Consider the following 12,757-nt stretch of genomic DNA (forward strand, 5'->3'; position numbering starts at 1 on the left):
TTAAATTTCCTGAGCGTAGCACAAAACATCTCAGAGTTGATCGTAGCACCATGAGGAAGGACATAAAACAAAATAGCCTCTTCATAGGCCCAGATTGTCTGTGATACACCGATCACCTCGAATGAGAGTTTCTACACAGTCCTACATTGCAGGAGTCACAGTTGTGTGAGGACACCGGCCACGAGGGGTGATCGGACAGGTTTTTACGACCTTGTTCCTATCATGACAGACTCTTCGCCCAACGAGTAACCGTGCTTTTGTTCACTGTCAGGTCTCACTAGGCATTGTACAAACGCTTATGAAAATCTGAAAATTGTTACTTTTAGGTAACACTGATTTAAGAAAATGTAGTGTATATTCTTAACCATGGTGAGATACAAGCTAGGGCATGATGCTCCTAGTAAGATCAGGTGGTTAAATAAATAAAGTATTGAATGTTGTTCTGTAGCACCACATCTGAAATTCTTCGATTATTCGCGGTTTCGTTCTCCCCACCGTTCATGATTCACTTCCATATAATGTTGTGCTCCCAACGTACATCCCCTGAAATTTCATCCTCTTACACTAAAGGATGTGAAATTAAAAAAAAAAAAAAGAGTGAAAAATTTGAGCATTATTTACAGAACGACACTCGCAGCTGCAAAACCATGTAACATTACTACGGTTCAGTGAGTTAGTTAATAAAGCAGCATTGTTTAAATACCAGCCGACTGTAGCAGAGTTGCGGCGTGCCAACAGCTGGCTACCTTGCACATTAATTCTGTTTCCCTGTCCGGAGCTCGGCGCGTGGTGCCCACACCCACGAGGCCCGCTGTTAACCACACGCTATGCAAATCGCCCGGTCGGGCAGCTAGTCCGTGCGAAACGAACCGCCCGTCACCAGGCGCCAGGTGGCTTTGTTGAGGCCTGGTGCGTACCGTCGGCCGTGTGGGGTTGCGTGGGAGGCGTGCCAGGCGGTCACGCACGGGGCGGTGCGTGCCCCAATTACCGCGTCGGCGCGCGGCTCGGCGGGTAGCTAACTTGTGGGTAACAAACGCTCCCCCACGTAGCGCCGAGGTGACGCAATTACGCATGCATTGCGTGCGGGCGGCGTCCCTGCGGAGTTCATGCCTCGATCCGCCGTGCGGGCTTCTCGACTACACTGCCGCTGATAGCTGTGTTGACGATGGTGGACTTTGACGAGACAAAGTTGCCTAGTTACAGGGTCGTGTAATACTCCTGCATCATAGTAGCTCAGTGTGCGGCATCACGGCTTCCACAAAATATCTCTTAAAAAGCAGACTGTTTGATAACTAGGCTTCGACAGCAAGTGTGTGAGCGACGTGTGGGTGCTATTCTGTCATTCTGCACAACGGATTAATCTGATATGTACCGTTTACCCTGTGGCTCCTGCAAGATGCAATTTCCAACCCCACACTTCTACAGAAGTCAGACAGACGCTCCTAACTTTCTAAAGAGAAATTACTGAAAAACTTTCAGCAATAAATATCTTCTGGAGTCGTCCGCTGTAAGGAAATGACACAAAAATACACAATATTTCTTACATAACTAGTGAGATACTTGGGTAGTGGAGTAGTGCTAGTTAGTGTAAGAAGATCATGAAACTAACGAAAATTATTATTTATATTGAAAGAATTCTGAGAATTCACAATGACACTTTTAGTTATTAACTGAACAAGTTATTTCCGGGTTCTTTTCGGAATTTGAAGTTACCTCTTAAGGATAGGATTCGCTAATGAAATTTCTATACAAAGTTTAAGATTTTTATTGACTTGGCAGAATGTCTCAGAGCCGCGCCTACTAAACTTGCATAATTACCCGCTAGAAGGTTGCTAGGTACGGTCGAGGCTGTCACGTGTGAAATGCAGTGAAGTGTACAGCTCACAAGAGCTGTAGTGCACAATACCGTAAGCTGTAATGACTGCTGTCTGCGCCGCTCGCTGCTGACAGATAAGATAACTCTCGTTCTGTTTGGATTGAGCTTTCGCCAATCAAACTCTCCCTACTCCTTGATGAACTCAAGGACTCCTATTCACCCCTAGTCTGTTGGCGTGGTACACCGGTCAGATAACCAGTCCACCGCGATGCCACTCAAAAATTCACTCGCAGGCGTTTAACTATAACTCTGTCCATTCACACCGCACAGTAAGTGTGGCAGCCAACACAGTGAACAACACTTAATCGCAAGGACTCAATACAGAATCACACTCCGATTCACTCTCGACGGAGTTGCTCTCCCAGTGAAGTACTGAGGAGAGACTTGTTCCTCGCTCTTTGAGTACATGTACGAGCACACACGCTCTCGTTATGTGTTCTCGCTCCAAGAGTGACAACAGAACAACCCCTCTCCAAGCCAGACGTGAATGGGTATATCTTTCGGTCTCTTCCATTAGTCCTTCAGCTCAAGGTGTCAGGAATATTATTTGCCAATCAGTATTGCTCTTCTAAAATGGAAGAATGATGTTTTGCTTAAGGTGACAAATCTGGAAATCTGTAGCATCAGCGTTTGGCATTTGCTGTCTCCCTGTGAAAACCTCTGAAACTGCGTGCTATGTTTGTAAAGAATATGTAGGCTGGGCGCTCCCACACAATGTAGCGGAATTGGCTTTTAAGCTGAACATGGGGTCGTTCTCCCTTTCACTTGGGCAAACTCTGACTTCTCTATGGGTTGTCGCCAGCCAACATAGATAGGTTGACTCGTCCTCTGAAGGGACCGGCCTCCTGGTATGTGGTTTGCCTCTCCTGAACTAAAAGCTTTTGTAACTGTTGTGTCTTGAATGTGTGTGCGTACACCAGCCTCGAGTATTTCAATCAAGGTGCGCACTTGCAATTTACTTGTTATTTGCATATCGTTTACATGAATTCATACAACAATGACTTTATCTTATCGAGTTTGGGTTCGAATGAAGAGTCTTGATGTGAGGAATATGACTGTGAGGGTGGAACATGTAAGCAATGAAGGTCATGAGCCCACAATATCTTACAAGCGTTGGTGTTTCTGTGGCGTCCGAGGCACTCCACTGTCTTATTTCACAACCTTTGGCTTTGCCAACTCATAACTGAACTGTCAAACCTAACCTAGACGTAGGATTAAGCTTCTCATCAGTCTGTCACCCCTACTGTTTCCTTTCACAATCATGAGCTTCGTCAACTCACAGTTAGACTATCATCTTCCAGTCTAACCTAGACGTGGCACTCAAGTACAGTTTGTCACTACAACCAGAATATTGGCATTCACATTGGTTGGCTTTGTCAATCCACAATGTGACTGTCATCTTCGAACCAAACCTAGACTCAGGACTCAACTGCAGATCAATCTGTCACTCCAACCAGACTTTGTTTTCACATTCACTGGGTTTGACGACTCACAAAGAGAGTGTCACTGTCCAACCTAACATAGACCTAGGTAGAAGCTTCTGATCAGTTTCTTACGTTAACCAAATTGTTTGCTTTCACATTCATTGACTTCGTCAACTCAAACTGAGTCTGCCGTCTTCCAATCTTACCTAGACGTTGGACTAATCTACAGATGAATCTGTAACCACCATCAGATTGTCTGCGTCAGCAGCTCGTGGTCTCGCGGTCGTGTTCTCTCTTTCCGAGCACAGGGTTCCGGGTTCGATTCCCGGTGTGGTTATAAATTTTCACCTGCCTCCAGATAACTAGGTGTTTGTGTTGTCCTCATCATTTCATCATCAAAGTAGAGAGTTTGGACTGAACAAAGGTTGGGAATTGGTACGGGCGCTGATAACCGAGCAGTTGATCATCATCTTCACACTGTTTTCATACTCGTTGGCTTAGCCAATTCACAAGGAAATCATCACCTTACAACCTAACAAAAATCTCAAGGCTAAACTACAGATCAGTCTGTAACGTTAACCACAGCGTTTGTTTTCAGATTCGCTGCACTTCTCAGCTCACGAAACACACTGTCGTTTTACAGTCGAACCTCAGACTTTGTTTTAAACTACTGATCAGTTTCCAACCACAACCAGACTGCTTACTTTTACGTTCGTCGGCTCCCCAAAACTTAAAACCAAACTGAAGATCGACAAACCAGCTTGAAACTACTTAAGGCAAAATAAGTTGTTACCAAAAGTGATTGGTTGCAGTTTTCTTAACCTTTCAACATGCATTCGAACGAATTCATAGAAACACGTCTAATAGACAAAGCACGCTGCGATACGCTGGTAGACTGGACTCAAATCCCTAGTGTACCCGTGTGCTACCTCGGGAGGTTGCTTATCGGACCAAGAACACTACATATAGTAAAAATTACTGTCCACAGAAGTGATGCTACAACTGTAACAGTTTGTGTAGTAATGGACGAAATTGCCCCTTTGGCCATTACTGATGCAACACCAGCAGGGTAGCAAATAAAGCAATTTTTGCTACTGTGCGTATATAGTACTAGTGAATCCTGCAGTTACTGATTACGTAATGGAATTGTACAAACGTCCTAATCTTCTTCTCATCCCCTCTCTGGCCATCTCCTCCTGACCACTCTCTCCGTCTATCTCCCCTTCGATCTGTCCATTTCCTCCCCCTCCCCACCCATTCTTTGTCCATCTCCTCTTTCACTTTCTCTCTCTCTCTCTCTCCCTCTCTCTCTCTCTCTCTGTCAAGTTAAAATTTCAAATGGATCTGAGCACTATGGGACTTAACATCTGAGGTCATCAGTGCCCTAGAACTTAGAACTACTTAAACCTAACTAACCTAAGTACATCACACACATCCATGTACGATTCAAGATTCGAAACTGCGACCGTAGTTGTCACGCGGATCCAGACTGAAGCGCCTAGAAACGCTCGGCCACTATGGCGGACGTCTGTCAAGTTTTACTAGTATTCTAATCATAAGTGGAAATCGAACAGCATATTTTCAGAACAGAATTTTCTGTCTCCCAGTCAGTTTCATCAGAAATCGGCAAATTTCCGTTTACAAACCCGAGATTTTTGCTAACGATCTTTCCATTTTATATATATTATTATTTTTATTATTATTATTAACGTTAATTCCCCCTCAACGAGTGCGCCAAAACAATCAATTTTCATCTAATTTTGGATCCCTTTCTCGTTTCTCCCCATTTGTAAGAACAATAGATTTAAAAATTTGTAGCCTATGTCACTGCGAACACTTATTAGAATACCATACACAAATTTAATGTAAATCGTTTAAGAACATTCCGAAATTTTTGGCAACAACTTCAAACTGCATCCCGTCTTTATATAGTAGTGTACTCTATGTGATAAAAAGTTACTGGATTTCAGTGTGGTGTTGGCCCACCCTAAGCCTTGATGACAGCTTCCACTCTCGCAGGAACGTTTCTTAAGGAATGGCAGACCATTCGTCCCGGAGAGCAGCGCTGAGGAGCGGTATCGACGTCACACGAAGTCGGCATTCAAAATCATCTCAAAAGTGTTGTGTACGATTCAGGTCAGGAATCCGTGCCGGTCAGTCCATTACAGGGATGTTACTGTCGTGTAACCACTCCGCCACAGGCCGTGCATTATGAACAAGTACTCGATCGTGTTGAAAGGTGCAATCGCCATCCCCGAATTGCTCTTCAATAGTGGGAAGCAAGAAGGTGCGTAACACATCGATGTAGGTCTGTGCTGTGACAGTGCTACGCAAAACATCAAGGGGTGTAAACCCCCTCCATGAAAAACACAACCACACCATAACACCACAGTCTACGAATTTTACTTTTGTCACTACACACCGCGGCAGATGACGTTCACATGGGATTCGCCTTACCAACACACTGCCATCGGTTCACCACATTGTGTACCCTGAGTTGTCACTCCTCACAACGTTTTTCCACTGTTCAATCGTCCAATGTCTACGCTCCTTGGCATTTATCGGCGTGATGTGTGGCTTATGAGCAGCCGCTCCACCATGAACTATAAGTTTTCTCATCTCACGCCTAACTGTCATAGTACCTGCAGTGGATCCTGATGCTGTTTGAAATTCCTGTGTGATGGTCTGGACAGATATCTGGCCGGCCGGTGTGGCCCTGCGGTTCTAGGAGCTTCAGTGTGGAACCGCGTGACCGCTACAGTCGCAGGTTCGAATCCTGCCTCGGGCATGGATGTGTGTGCTGTCCTTAGGTTAGTTAGGTTTAAGTAGTTTTAAGTTCTAGGGGACTGATGACCACAGATGTTAAGTCCCATAGTGCTCGGAGCCATTTGACAGATATCTGCCTATCGCAACTTGCGATCCTCTTCAACTGTCGGTGGTCTCTGTCAGTCAACAGACGAGGTCGGCCTGTACGCTATTGGGCTCTCCGTGTCCCTTCACGTTTCCATTTCACTATCACATCGGAAACAGTGATGTTTAGGAGTATGGAAATCTTGCGTAGAGACATATGACACAAGCGACACCCAATCACCTGATCAAGTTAGAAGTCCCTGAGTTCCGCTGAGCGCCCGAATCTGCTCCCTTATGATGTCTAATGTTTACTGAGTCCGTTCATATGGAGTACCTGGCAGTAGGTGTCAGCATAATGCACCTAATATGAAACACGTATTTTTTGTTGGTGTCTGGATACTTTTGATCACTTAGTGTAGGGGCCTCTGCATTAACTTCCACCAATCTCAATCGAATGGACTCCGTCTGAAAATCTGCACAAGAGTGGACTTTGGAGACAAGGTTTCCGAGGTTTAACTCATAAATGGTTCTGAGCACTATGGGACTTAACATCTGAGGTCATCAGTCCCCTATAACATAAAACTACTCAAACCTAATGACATCACCCACATCCATGCCCGAGGCACGATTCGAACCTGCGACCGTAGCGGTCACGTGGTTCCAGACTGAAGCGCCTAGAACCGCACGGCCACACCCGCCGGCTGAAGTTTAACTGTCCCGAAGCATCTACTGTGGAGTGCTTGCTCTGGAAAGCAACAGCTCCTGTAGCCTAGATTCCTAGCGAGGGAGGTGGAAGCGCTGAATGTTCCAGCGACTATTGACTGGAGGCGTGAAGGAAGACTCCCTCGCGCTCACGATGGCCATTCTGCGGTGGTCGAAGAGGGAACAATATTGTCCCGTGCAGGCGTGTCTGCGCCACAAATACGAACGCAATGGCTCTAGAACTGGTACGACAAGAGACTGAACGACGGTGACTGCATGCGTTGATACCAGGGGTGGCCTCACTGAAAAAGCGTAGCAGCTGGCCGGCCGGAGTGGCCGAGTGGTTCTAGGCGCTATAGTCTGGAACTGCGAGACCGCTACGGTCTCAGGTTCGAATCCTGCCAATGGCATGGATGTGTGTGATGTCCTTAGGTTAGTTAGGTTTAAGTAGTTCTAAGTTCTAGGCGACCGATGGCCTCAGAAGTTAAGTCCCATAGTGCTCAGAGCCATTTGAACCGTAGCAGCTTAGGAAATGTGTGCAGGTAAACAGAATTCCTTATTTCTATACCACAGGATTTTCCGTCTCTCTGACTGAAAGTCACATTCACCTTTAATAGTCAATATACACTCCTGGAAATTGAAATAAGAACACCGTGAATTCATTGTCCCAGGAAGGGGAAACTTTATTGACACATTCCTGGGGTCAGATACATCACATGATCACACTGACAGAACCACAGGCACATAGACACAGGCAACAGAGCATGCACAATGTCGGCACTAGTACAGTGTATATCCACCTTTCGCAGCAATGCAGGCTGCTATTCTCCCATGGAGACGATCGTACAGATGCTGGATGTAGTCCTGTGGAACGGCTTGGCATGCCATTTCCACCTGGCGCCTCAGTTGGACCAGCGTTCGTGCTGGACGTGCCGACCGCGTGAGACGACGCTTCATCCAGTCCCAAACATGCTCAATGGGGGACAGATCCGGAGATCTTGCTGGCCAGGGTAGTTGACTTACACCTTCTAGAGCACGTTGGGTGGCACGGGATACATGCGGACGTGCATTGTCCTGTTGGAACAGCAAGTTCCCTTGCCGGTCTAGGAATGGTAGAACGATGGGTTCGATGACGGTTTGGATGTACCGTGCACTATTCAGTGTCCCCTCGACGATCACCAGTGGTGTACGGCCAGTGTAGGAGATCGCTCCCCACACCATGATGCCGGGTGTTGGCCCTGTGTGCCTCGGTCGTATGCAGTCCTGATTGTGGCGCTCACCTGCACGGCGCCAAAAACGCATACGACCATCATTGGCACCAAGGCAGAAGCGACTCTCATCGCTGAAGACGACACGTCTCCATTCGTCCCTCCATTCACGCCTATCGCGACACCACTGGAGGCGGGCTGCACGATGTTGGGGCGTGAGCGGAAGACGGCCTAACGGTGTGCGGGACCGTAGCCCAGCTTCATGGAGACGGTTGCGAATGGTCCTCGCCGATACCCCAGGAGCAACAGTGTCCCTAATTTGCTGGGAAGTGGCGGTGCGGTCCCCTACGGCACTGCGTAGGATCCTACGGTCTTCGCGTGCATCCGTGCGGCGCTGCGGTCCGGTCCGAGGTCGACGGGCACGTACACCTTCCGCCGACCACTGGCGACAACATCGATGTACTGTGGAGACCTCACGCCCCACGTGTTGAGCAATTCGGCGGTACGTCCACCCGGCCTACCGCATGCCCACTATACGCCCTCGCTCAAAGTCCGTCAACTGCACATACGGTTCACGTCCACGCTGTCACGGCATGCTACCAGTGTTAAAGACTGCGATGGAGCTCCGTATGCCACGGCAAACTGGCTGACACTGACGGCGGCGGTGCACAAATGCTGCGCAGCTAGTGCCATTCGACGGCCAACACCGCGGTTCCTGGTGTGTCCGCTGTGCCGTGCATGTGATCATTGCTTGTACAGCCGTCTCGCAGTGTCCGGAGCAAGTATGGTGGGTCTAACACACCGGTGTCAATGTGTTCTTTTTTCCATTTCCAGGAGTGTATCTATCGCTTGCGCCTTTATCCAGCGGTTGGGCAGGGTCGGCGTGGTTAGGTACAGATTTGGCAATGTAAATATTAATGGGTGGCCGGATGCCCTTCCAGCCGCCACCCCATACCCCCCGATACGGAGTGAGTGTACCACAGCCGTCTGCATCGAGTGTAATAGGAAAATTTGTGGTAAGGTATTACAGGACCAAACTGCTAAGGTCGTCGGTCCCTAATCTTACACACCACTTCATCTAACTTAAACTTAAGACACACACACCTATGCCCGTTGGACGACTGGACTTCTGACGGGGGGAGAGGGGGGGGGGGCCGTGGAGACCGTAACAAGACGCCTTAGACCACACGCCACGCGGCTACCCCACGCGGCCCATGGAATAGTGCGAATGTGTTGTCTGCGAGGCGGAACTTGGGGGACCAGCCCGATATTCACCTACGGGGATGTGGAAAACTGCCTAAAAGACCACATCCAGGCTGGCCAGCACAGCAGCCCGCATCGTTAATTCGTCAGGCGAATTCGATCCGGGGCTGGCGCGCCTACCCGAGTCCAGGAAGCAGCGTATTAGCGCTCTCGGCTATCCTGGTGGGTCGTTAATAGTCAGTGAATAGGTCAGATTGTATAACGCTATTGCGAAGTCCTGTCGGGAATTAAGTACGAGATGATCGAGATTCCGAAGCTGGGTCTCTTAGTTTGAGAGCCGCAGGAGCATAAGGAGAAACTTGTGTTGATTTTCGCTTATACATTTCAACTAGGTCACTTCCAGACAAGGGGCCCTTTCCGCAAATTAATATACTGTTAAGTCAGATTATGGTGACCACCGCCTATGTTTGATGTGAACGTGTAATAACCACTCACAGACGGCATGTGGTAGTCCAAGCAGTGGAGGCTATATGAAATGTGTTGCAGGGTGGGGTAGGGGAAGGCTGGGGGGGGGGGGGGGAGGAGGGGTGAGATGTGGAAACAGTGCAGTCATTGTAACATGACCACAAAAAGTTCGTATAACATCCAAAAGGGCAAGATCAGTGACTTTCGGCTAAAGGATGGGAGCATTTCCAAAGTTCATCAACAGCTCGTGTGCCGCTCTAGTTTAAATATACCGTTCATCTCAGAGTAGCCCTGTTAAATATTGGGACCGAGGCAACAGTACTGCATCACAGGCCACGTATACCAAGGGTGAACGACGGCTGCAGAGACGTGTAAGCGCAGCTGTTGTGCAACTGAAAACCCAGATGAACCATAGACTGTTCACGTAGCTGTGTACGGGTCTCCAAAGGAGGAAGTTGGTTCGTAATGACTGCTCCATCGAACAACGGCCGTTGGAGTGTATGGCGTGTACGGCCTGAGAGTCTGAGAGCAATAAGCACTCCGTCTTCAGGCCACAAGTGGCCCATCGGGACCATCCGACCGCCGTGTCATCGTGTTGAAGATGCGGATAGAAGAGGTGTGTGGTCAGCACACCGCTCTCCCGGTCGTTAGGATGGTTTTCTGTCACCAGAACCGCTACTATGCGGTCGAGTAGCTCCTCAGTTGGCATAACGAGGCTGAGTGCACCCAGAAAAATGGCAACAGCACATGGCGGCCTGGATGGTCACCCATCCAAGTGCCAGCCACGCCCGACAGCGCTTCACTTCAGTGATCTCACGGGAACCGGTGTAGCCACTGCGGCAAGGCCGTTGCCCTGAGAGCAAGAAGGAGACAGCATTATTATCTGGGTATAGTTTTTGTGCCTTTGCTTGGTTGATGTCACTCTAAATGTCACAATGGATCAATACAAGCATGCGTCTTCGGGATATGGTCCACCCCTACATGGAGCTGCTTTCCAGTCGGCATCATGGTGTCTGCCACCAGGACAAAGCCGCTGAGAGTGCATGTGCGTAGTTCTAAGAGCACCAGGCTGTACTCTCCTGGCTACCAAACTTCCCGGATTTAAACACAGTCGAGAATCTGTGTGACCACCGCACTCGGGCTGTTCACGCCGTGAATCCTCAACCGAAAAAGCGTTTAGAAACAAGTAGTGAATCCTTTGCAGAATACGTCAATGACTTTCATGGATAACACTCAGGTGATTACAGAAAAAGCTGTGATTGCTTTGCTCGATCGAAGAGACTGCAGGGTGATGTACCGTCCACCACACTCTCCAGAAACAAGTCCTTGTGACACTGAGTAGCCCCCTACGATGAAGGACACACGCCGTGACATTTGCTTCAACACTGTTAGAGAGATTCGTCAGACATCAAATAGCTCGTGGCAGATTAAAACTGTGTGCCGGACTGAGACTCGAACTCGGGACCTTTGCCTTACGCGGGCAAGTGCTCTACCGACTGAGCTACCCAAGCACGACTCACGCCCCGTCTTCACAGCTTTAATTCCGCCAGTACCTCATCTCCTACCTTCCAAACTTTGCAGAAGCTCTCCTGCGAACCTTGCAGAACTAGCTCTCCTGAAAGAAAGTATATTGCAGAACTACTGGCGGAATTAAAACTGTGAGGACGGGGCGTGAGTCTCGCTTGGGTAGCTCAGTCGGTAGAGCACTTGCCCGCGAAAAGCAAAGGTACCAAGTTCGAGTCTCCGTCCGGCACACAGTTTCAATCTGCCAGCAAGTTTCATATCAGCGCACACTCCACTGTAGAGTGCAAATTTTATTCTAGAAACAAATAGCTCTTTTGGAACTTTCAACGCAGATTGCGCTGCTGGAGCTAAAAATGTAAATAGCTGTAAAGCCGGCCGGCCGGATTGGCCGTGCGGTTCTAGACGCTACAGTCTGAAACCGAGCGACCGCTACGGTTCGAATCCTGCCTCGGGCATGGATGTGTGTGACCTCCTTTGGTTAGTTAGGTGTAATTAGTTCTAAGTTCTAGGCCACTGATGACCTCAGAAGTTAGATTTCATAGTGCTCAGAGCCATTTGAACCATTTTTGAAGCTGTAAAACTTACACATAATGCACGCGTCTGCAACGGCTCTGTAATACGTTAGTTACCTATGCTGATAATGTACGAGTAACACAAGATTGTCTCGTATCAACACGTTAACCACTGCTGCAAGTGATCAAGGCGTCATGTGCTGCATTCTTAATCCCCAGCGCCCCGGAATAACCGATTTACGTCGTGGTCATAGAAAAAGTCTGGAATTACGAGTAATGATTGTGGCGAGCCAGAAAGGTCACAGAAACGAGGAGTTATAGTTCTGGCCAGATAACCTACCATAATGTCGCAGCGGGAGGGGGAGATATTCAAGGCCGTCCCAGGCCATTTCCAATCGCCCGTAACGACTCTGGGGGCAATTTCAGCTTGCAGCGAAATCCTGCCCGACCATTCCGCTTAATTTATTCGTTCGTCCTCCGTGCGCCTTCTCGGTTTCTTCCGCCCTACCCAATCTTCCTGACCCTTTCGCAGCTGGTTTTTTCCTTCATCTTCTGCGCCAGTTGGAGCCCGGTTTGGCCAGATGTACTGTGATGGTACCTGAGATGTTTCCCGAATTTAAAGCTTTCCAGCTGTCTTTAGCGACATTATTGGCCTTTACTGTTGCGATGCTGGGACTACGTATGAGATGACCAATGATCCTGTTAGTACTGATGAGTTTAGCATACGATTACAGAGTCTAAAGACGTCGACTGAACCGGTAATTAAACGGAAACGAAACAGAAGTGAGTAACAAATATGAAACAGAAATAGAAAACTGTAAAAATTGAGAAACTATATTAGAGATTGAAGTCTGTAACGTAATCAGTATTTATGCGAACAATGGCCGTTTGGAGTCACTTGGTTACCAGTAAACTCAAACCACCGATTCTTTGAAGACTTGAACTCTGATGTACGAAACACACTCACATGTTCCTGACGTGACGTTTCCGGAA

General features: G+C 48.2%; 1 pseudogene; it reads right to left on the reverse strand.

Annotated features, from left to right (window-relative positions):
• Positions 1–10,463: 10,463 nt before the first annotated feature.
• LOC126106967 (5S ribosomal RNA) lies at positions 10,464–10,581 on the reverse strand (annotated as a pseudogene).
• Between the last annotated feature and the right edge of the window lie 2,176 nt (positions 10,582–12,757).

Source organism: Schistocerca cancellata, chromosome 10 (genome assembly GCF_023864275.1).
Source record: "Schistocerca cancellata isolate TAMUIC-IGC-003103 chromosome 10, iqSchCanc2.1, whole genome shotgun sequence".
NCBI lineage: Eukaryota > Metazoa > Arthropoda > Insecta > Orthoptera > Acrididae > Schistocerca > Schistocerca cancellata.